This window comes from Eumetopias jubatus, unplaced genomic scaffold (genome assembly GCF_037043125.1).
Source record: "Eumetopias jubatus isolate StellerSeaLion01/CBP00866 unplaced genomic scaffold, mEumJub1_p1.0 scaffold_1, whole genome shotgun sequence".
NCBI lineage: Eukaryota > Metazoa > Chordata > Mammalia > Carnivora > Otariidae > Eumetopias > Eumetopias jubatus.
Window position 1 is genome coordinate 113484182 of NW_028274807.1, and position 9396 is coordinate 113493577.

A 9396-nucleotide genomic window follows, 5' to 3' on the forward strand; every position below is an offset into this window, starting at 1 on the left:
TGTGTTAGGCCCACCCATATCATGCAGCATAATTAGGGTAGTTTTTATGGCCAGGGTTAAATGCCATCTTAAAATTGTGCCTCCATGACCTCCTGGAAACGGCAAAATTATAGGGAAAGAGAACAGATCTGTGGTTGCAAAGGGTTAAATGTGGGGGGAGGGGCGGCTACAATGGGACTGCAAGAGAACATTTTTGGAGTGAATGAAAATGTTCCATATCTTGATTTGGGTGGTGGCTACTTGAGTTTCTGAATTTCTCAATACTCTTTGAACTGTTCACCAAAAATAGTGAATTTTATTGTTTGTTTGTTTGTTTAAAAAATAAGTTGAAAAAGGAAGATAAGTGAAATGAAGTCTCTTCCTTCTAAGACTGAGCTACCTTAAATACCATCCTAACTGAATCTAAACCTATGATTTCTATTTTTGATGAACTTGGGGACTATCTAAAGAACACAATAATCCATAGTAAAGCATTTTTATTAGAAAACCTAAACACAAATTGGAAAGAGTCAGAGTCCTTTATTCATACATTACTTTTTCATTTTCTCACATTTTTACTAGGAATTCTTGCTCAACTTTCAATGCTTCCAGTGAAGTCTTTTCTCACCTACTCAACATCTGATTTCTCTCTTCTCTGAACCTCAGATAACACTTGATTTTATGTCATCAGTTCTTTTTTTTTTTAAGTTTTATTTATTTAGGTAATCTCTACATCTGACATGGGGCTTGAACTCATAACCCAGAGGTCAAGAGTCTCATGCTCTCCTGACTGAGTCAGCCAGGTACCCCTGTCAACAGTTATTTCTTTTACTAGAGCATTTTCTTCTGAATTTTTCTTAATCGCACCTACTGGGTATAAACCTGAAATCATACTGACTACTCTCCCTTTCTAATCTCATGTCCAATCAATATTCAGGTTTTACCGATTCTACCATGGACATACCTTCTACAGTCACTCCTCTCTCTTCTCTTCCTACTGTACTCACTCATGCATGAATCCATTGCTTCTTAATTAGATCCTTGTCATAAATTCATGTTCACTTTCTGTTTTCCATTTCTACACATTCTATTTATTAGTTTTGACTTTTTCTGCTACCAATTTAACCTTTCTAAATTATTATTTAGAAATTACTTCATTTTATTCCTCAGAAATTTCAATACCATCCTTACTGAATAAAGTCCAATCTTTCTAATGCTGAGATTTATGATTCTCTCAAGTCTGGCAGAAGTCTTCCTTTTTAGTTTTTTCCTTTTCATATATTATATACAATGAAAAGATTTTACTGAAAACATGCCCCAATATTTTAACTGTATCCATGCTGTTTTCTCAATCCAGCATAACATTTCTCCTATTGAAATCTGCTACCTTATTTTCAAGGCTCAGATGAAATAAAATTCTTTCTCAGAAGTCCTCCCTAGGGTCTCACCACTCTCAACTAAAAGCGAATCTCTTTCCTCTCAATATTCACAGCATTTATCCTTGAATATATTTATAACACTCCATTGATTATATACTACATTAAATTTTTGTAGTTGTCTTACTTCTTCCTATTTATCTTGGAGTCCCTAACATTCCTCAGAAATAAAGAATTGCTGAATGGATTAATTAAAGCATGAATTTGTAGTAATTAAGTATTGTACGACCAATATTCCCCAATAGAAGCAGAAAGGATAAAAAAACAACTTCCAAAGTGGACTAAAAAAAAATTGGCAAGAACTGACCAAAAGGAGAGGTGGGGTACCACTTCTGTCTCACAGCAAATGGTTTAGTCAGAGATTAAGAGTCTATAGCAATCTGCTGCTGAATATGGTGTACCCAAACTTAGGCCAGACACAAGGCATGACCTCTGCCTGGGCAAAGAATAAACACAGAAACCCAAGGCTGGGGAATGGCATGGTCTTTGTCTCCGAATTTATGTGAAATTGGGTGAAAGAAACAATGTGGTTTAACATCATCTCAACTGAGGAAAGTCTTCATCTGGAAATATGAGTAAATAGAGCTAGAGTATATTTGGTAACATTTCCTCACCTAATTGGCCTCATCGTTTCCCCTAGATGTTTTTAACCCAAAAGAGGCAGGAGCTCTAGTTTTGTGCTAGATATCTCCAGTAAGAAAAGAAAGGTGAGTTAATTACCAACCATCAGAACAGGATGTTAAAGTAAAATCTTTCTGTTTTAGTTTCAGCTAAGACTCCAAACATGGAGAATAAATATTATGGGTGCTGAGAACTCCAAAATGAGGACCTAGACCATTTATGCAAGATGTGCAAAAGAGGGTGGTTAAGAACCAGTCTTCTAATTCTCACTTTAACCCTATCCTTGAGGATATTTACAGGTTGGAGAAACCAAAAAAAAAAAAAAAAAAAATGACTATTTCTGGAGAAAGAATTTCTTTGGGGAAATTATTGAATTTTCCCCTGCTTGTGAAAAAGGGTTCGAGATAGAAGTGATCACTAGCAGAGAGCTTACAATGTGTCTTCTCATATCAGGTGGCATTTGACCTGCACATGGGAGATTAAAGACTGTGACTGGAAATGTCTGTGTAGCAGGAAATCAAAGAGAAATGATGCCATTGACAGAAAGCTTCACTTGGAAGAAGCAAAGGCATGAGTTTACCGCTGGACCAAATGTGGACCATGTGAGAGGGAGCCAGACTCAAGCTGGCCTGAAAAGGACTTTCCCAAAAGGGATTCCTGGAGTAAGGGAGGAGCCTCATCTGTGAGAGTCTGTGTGGCATGGACCTCCCACACCCTGAGGACTGAAGTTGGAAGCAACTAGTCAAATGGAGGCCTCACCATATGAGATCATTGCAACCAGATCATCTCAACAAGGTGTTCTCCAAATAATCCATAAAATCACCTTCTGGGAGAATCAGAATTAGGAAATCTGAGGTGTCCTTCCTAAGAAAAACATCATCAGATTAAGTAGATACCATCAAATAAGATCTTTACTATGTCTGACTTCTCCTTTTCTTTGCTCCATCTGTAAGAAGCATTAGAAATCTCAGCTTGCAAGGGAAGTAGATACTGGGTGGAGGCATCTAGGATAAGGAACAAAGATGGAAGCAACCATGCTCTTCCTTTCCCTTGCCCTATGCCTAAAGCAATACCAAGCTGGAATACCAACACCAAACTTTGATTTATGTGAAATTCATGTTATTTTTAATGTTACCATGAATGCCTGCGAGAACTTGTTTCTACCAAAACTGACTGTAGGACTTATCGAAGGCTGTCCAGGGAAGTTACGGTACTTGCTTGAGATCTCATCCAAGGAGCAGAGAACAAGTCTAGAGAAGAGGTTTGAAAGAGCAAGGTGAGGATGGTGGGGAGTGAAGATAATAGGAAGAAGGGAGATAGAGTTTTATTCCTGTGCACCCTATGGATTCTCCCTTTTTCAAGGTGCTAGTTACACTGCAGGAGACAACAGGCCAATAAATCAAAGGAATATACAGTAGAAGGCAATCATTTGTACAACTTTAAGCTGCAATTTCATCTCTCTGTATCTTTCTATAGAACATGTTTACTGATAATTATGTTTCCTTAATAAAGAGTTTAAGGTGGAAAAAAAAAGTATTGATTACATTAGTTATATTTGTTGAAATAATAATCACTGCCTGGAGAAAATTGTGTTCCTTGATGTTTATGCTACCTAACAGGCAAGTGCAATCATATAAAAATGAGAAAAATATGTTTGTTAAGATTTTATCTATTTAGGATAGAGAGAGAGCATGAGCACACGCAAGTGTGTGTGAGCAGGGGGAGGAGCAGAGGGGAGGGAGAGGGACAGGCAGATTCCGTGATAGCACCGGGCATGGAGCCCCATGCAGGGCTCAATCCCAGGACCCTGAGATCAAGACTTGAGCCAAAATCAAGGGTCAGACACTCAGTGGACACTCAACCAACTGAGCCACCCAGGTGCCCCAAAATGACCAAAATTCTTAACTGGAGTGCTCATGATTGTTTGAAATAACTGTACATGACTTTTACATTTACCTTTTCAAGCAAAAGTAAGAAATCTAAAATGTATGTTCCCTTTGTATTACTCTTGCAACATTTCAGTGATATTTTATTTTACTTCTTTTAGGCATCCAGTGCCTTCCTACTTTCTAATATCCAGGTCCTGGAGGAACAAGAAAGAAACTAGCAAACCTTTTTCTTAATTTTTCCAATTAGTGAAATAAAGCACTGAAACTCTTTATCTCTATTACTGAAATTGTGAATTCTCTCCTTAAAAAATAATTGCTTTCAGAAAACAGTTACTGAGAAGGAAGCAATCACTTGGGGGTGGGGGGCAGGGAGTGGAAACTTCTTATTGCCCCTAAGACCTAATGGTGTCTTTGTTGACCCTGAGAGAAAAAATCATTTTTGACACTTTATAGCATGTAAAAGGTGAAGTCAGAGAAATAGAAATTCAGACCCTGCACTTTACAATTATCAATCTAATTGGTTTACAAAGGTTAATTTCATTTTCTTGTGGTAAGGGATCATGATTCATATTTTCTTATCACAGTTCTTAGAACTTCCTTTGTTCCACAAATATTTATTGAATGATTGTTATATTGCAAGCACTTCGCTGGACATTCATACGCATGTTGTGTAGTTAACTGGGTCTGACACTAAGGAGATTATAGGTAGTTAAACTGTACTGATGTTTATATTTTGTCTCCCAGTCTAGTGGAGAACTGGTATTACTCTCTCATACAAAAACTTTCCAATGGACTCAGCCTGATTTGGGGTCAATTTTGAATTTCAAGTTCCTAGTGATTGGTGGTGACTTCATTCCAGGACAAATACAAGGTGACTCCAGGAATTTAGTTCTGGACTGACGTTGACTATCCAGGAAAGAATCCACACAAGCTTCACTGGTTTTCAAAGATCCTGTGAAATAACAAAATTTTGTCATATTCTCACCTTGAAGAAATTACTACTGAATCCAGATCTGGATTAGCAGTTTGGCCTCAGAGAGTTATGGGTGAAAAGTTAGGGCTGGCATAGCAACAAGAAGAAAACATGCCTTGCTAAATTTTCTTTTTTGTACCCAAACCCTTTTTGTTATACATATGGCTCCAGTGGGAGTAATTACAATGTGTCCAATGTCATCCTTGAATAAACCTTTTTCTTCCTATGCAAGAGCTAGTCTTTATATGTTCCATAAAGCACCTGGCATATTGTGAGCATTTAAGAAGTGTTTAAGGACGCAACAATGGCAACTAAGAATCTAAACCTTGGTTTCCTGTGGCTATTGTAATCTCAGTGGAACTCTGCTATGACAAAGGAGGAGGAAACATCACTTTGGTTACTGCAATATTATTATTGCAGCCTATTATCCCATCTGATCTGTTTATTAGAAATCCCCACACTCTATTTTGCTTTAAAAAACACTGGGAACACAATCTAGTTTTGAGAATAAAACAAGTTCATTTTATAAAAGCTCATAAGTTATCTATAATTCTCTCATTAAACCTTATTGAACATGATGAGACCTGCAAGGGATGAAGGAATGTTACGTGACAAATGGCAGGACCATTAGAATTTGGTTAGGGTATGTATAATGAGAATCAGGAAATACAGAAAATTAAACTTTTCTTTCATTACCATAATACATTTTTAAGAGGATTCCAGAAGCACTGTTGGTAAAATGGCCATCACCAAGGAAAACACAGAAAGTAGCAAATTCAAAGGACCACCAGATCATTTTTCTTCCATGGGGGAAAAAAGTTTCCATTTTTAACTTGACACAAATAACTTATGCTCATGAATTCTTAGAAGTGGGAGAATATTAGAGATTCTCTAGCTCAAGTATGGGACCTGGCATGTATAGATTCTTTAGTTTAACAACACTGTCATTATTAGATATTAAATGCTGGTCTTAGATGCAGAAGGTCATATTCATATTTTTAAAGGTCAACACCAGCCAAATGATCAAATAAAAAAAGACCCTAGAACAAGTAAAACAAAGGACGGAGGGAAGAAACTGAGAAAGTAACTCAGAAAGAAAAATAAAATTGTCAAAGAAATGGCTCCAAAGTCAAAGAGAACTCCCATCTCTCCCCTCCCCCCACTTTTAAGAAGATTTCACTTTATCTAAAGAGTAAAGCACATGCTTTTAGATCCAAGGGTACCTGGTTCAAATCTCAGCAGGGGCAGATTTCTCACAAACTAAAAAGGCACTCTCCCTATTAAAGGAACTGACTTAATACAGTTGTATGGACCATTACTGTACAGAATGGGATTCACAAACTATTTTCTAAATGGGGTCTTTTTGTGCATGTACAGTAATTCCTATAGAAGCCTTTTACAAATAAAAAAAAGGAAAAAATGTGGGGGGAAATCTAAGAACCCATGATTTGAGCCTTTAATAACTATTGGTGTATTAGAGACAGCCATCTGCAGTAATATAGCAGATCAGGTCTTCCTGGAAATGACCTGAAAAAGCATTTGAAGGATAAAAGCTTAATATTTGTGCAGACGTCAGATGCCTAGAAAAGATGAACAAAATACACCTTGAAGTTTGGCCTCAGTGTTGGACCTCAAAATGCATGGTTTCCATGGAACTTCATTTAAACAGGAAGTAGCACTCAAAAAGTTCCTCAATAAAGACACTATTTTGCTTGAGATTTCCACAAGAAGACTTTGTTGAGTAAATTTTTATATGGCACCATAATTTGACTGCTGAAAGTCCTCCTTAACAGTGAAACCTTGAAAGACATGTGGTAAACATTCTATCTAATCCATCTTATAACAGAACTCTGAAGAAACTATTAGAAATCTACTTCTACCATAAATTTATATATAAAGAGTAGGCTTGATTTTGTTCCACATATTTGTGGTAATTTATTATCACTCTCCCTGGGAACATCATTGAGGACAGAATCATATTGAATTTTGAAAATACTTCCTTCTTCACCAGTTTCATTGTATATACTTCTCTGGAACATACTAGACTCTACATAATTCCAAATTTGGGCAGAGATTCCAAAATATGAGTAACCCAACATACAAACAGTCCTTTCAAAAGTAAAATTTATTTCCTACAGAATAAATCTGAGCACTGGGTCAACATTTCAGGTCATAGACTTCAGAGAAAGTAATTTATTTGACACCTACAATTCATCCCAAAGTTTTATGGACATCTTATCTTTATTATATTAGCTTTGAGTGACAAAAAAAAAGAAAAATTTTAAAGTTCAAACTGGTTTAAAGAACAGACATAGAAAGTTGGCTTTCATGGTTAATAATAAGAACTGGTTTGGGAGCAAAACTGGATCCAAAAGTTTGAAGGATGACATCAGAAGTCAGCCTACTTCCCCCTGCCTCTCAGGTGGTCTTCTCTTTAGGTTAGCTCCTCTCTCAGGCAAGCACCCCTCTCAATCCCACAGGAAGGCTCAGCACCTGCAGGATTGCACACATCCTCACAAACATATGTCCTATGGAAACAGCTATTCCCCTCAACATTGCAAATCAAAACCCCCTCTTGAAAACTCAAGCCTCAATTATTGTTCGATTGAACTGGCCTAGGTTTAAATGATAAAGTGTACAGGGATTTCCTTTGATTTTAGCCAATGGAGATAAAAGAAAACCATGTATATGTCTTAGGAGTTTGACCAAAAGAGTGACCAAAGGACATTCTTTTGGTTTCAAATGTCTTGTGCATAACAACAAGTGACTCAATAAATTTGACTTGGAGTATATATAGGGATACACATGCGCATACACATACACACACAGACACACAAACACACATACACACAACAAAATTATACAGTCTTGGAAACTAAGACTGAGCGGTAATGTAGGGTCAAAATCTGGAAACAATTTTACCTAAGTATAAAGCTACTGAGTCCTGCTAAAAAATATAATCTTGATCACATAAAGAAAAAAGTAGAAGCATAGCCGATCCTCAATGAACATGAATAAATGAATGAAGTCATTAGAAGAAAAACAAGGTGAGCGGTGTGTCGTGGAAGCTGACAGAAGTAACTGCTTCAATGAAGGCAAAGAAAATCTAGCTAACACTCTGTATGTATTAAAAGTGAAAGCAGCTTCTTCCATAGCAAGATGGCGGAAGATGACTTGACTACTTGCGTGGCGCCCTTTTTGGATCCGCATCTAGTCTTCCCTTCTCTGCATAGGAGCGAGAGATAATGAAAAAGAATTATTACAAGGGAAATTAGATCTTCTTAGTGATACCAACATGGTAGGCTTTGTTATGGACATATGCAAAAACCTTTATTCTGATGATATTCCATGTGCTTTGAGAGAAAAAAGAACCACAGTTGTTGCACAACTGAAACAGCTTCAGGCAGAGACGGAACCAGTCGTGAAGAGTTTTGATTCAGAAACTATAAAGCAGACACGGTCAACCAGAGATGGTCGGATGCTGTTTGACTAACTGGCGGACAAGCATGATTTTAGGCAGGAATATTTAGATACACTCTACAGGTATGCGAAAGTCCAATATAAATGTGGGAATTACCCTGGAGCAGCAGAATATCTTTACTTCTTTAGAGTGTTAGTTCCAGCAACAGATAGAAATGCTTTGAGTTCACTCTGGGGAAAAATGCTGACCTCCGAAATCTTAATGTGGAATTGGGATGACTCTATGGAAGACCTTGCATGGTTAAGAGAGACCACAGAAAATAATTCTGTGAGCTCTCCATTTCATTTCCTTCAGCAGCAAACATGGCTCGTCCACTGGTCTCGGTTTGTTTTCTTCAACCACCCCAAAGGGCATGATAACATTAATCTCTTCCTTAACCAGCCACAGTATCTTAATGTAATTCAGATGATGTATCCACGGATACTGCACTATTTGACTACAGTCATCATAACAAACAAAGATGTTTGAAAATGCCAACAGGTACTAAAATATCTGGTTAAATTTATTCAACAGGAGTCTTGGACATTTAAAGACCCAATGACAGGATTTGCTGAATGCTTATCTGTTAACTTTGGCTTTGATGGGGCTCCAAAAAAGCTGAGGGAATGTGAATCAGTCCTTGGGAATGATTTCTTCTTGGTGACTTGTTTTGAAGATTTCATTGAAAATGGTCCTCTCTTCATACTTGAGACTTTTTGACTCACCCACCAGTGTATCAGCTATTAACATGTTGACAGACAAACTGAACATGACTCCAGAAGAAACTGAAAGGTGGATTATAAATTTGATTATAAATGTGAGATTGGATGCCAAAATTGACTCTAAATTAGGTCATGTGGTTATGGGTAACGAAGCAGTCTCACCCTAATCAGCAAGTGATTGAAAAGACCAAAAGCTTTTCATTTAAAAGCCAGATGTTGGCCATGAATATTGAGAAGAAACTTAATCAGAATAGTAGGTCAGAGGCTCCTAACTGGGCACCTCAGGACTCTGGCTTCTACTGAAGAACTGTATAAA

General features: G+C 37.3%; 1 pseudogene; it reads left to right on the forward strand.

Annotated features, from left to right (window-relative positions):
- Positions 1-8057: 8057 nt before the first annotated feature.
- LOC114209094 (eukaryotic translation initiation factor 3 subunit E pseudogene) lies at positions 8058-9396 on the forward strand (annotated as a pseudogene).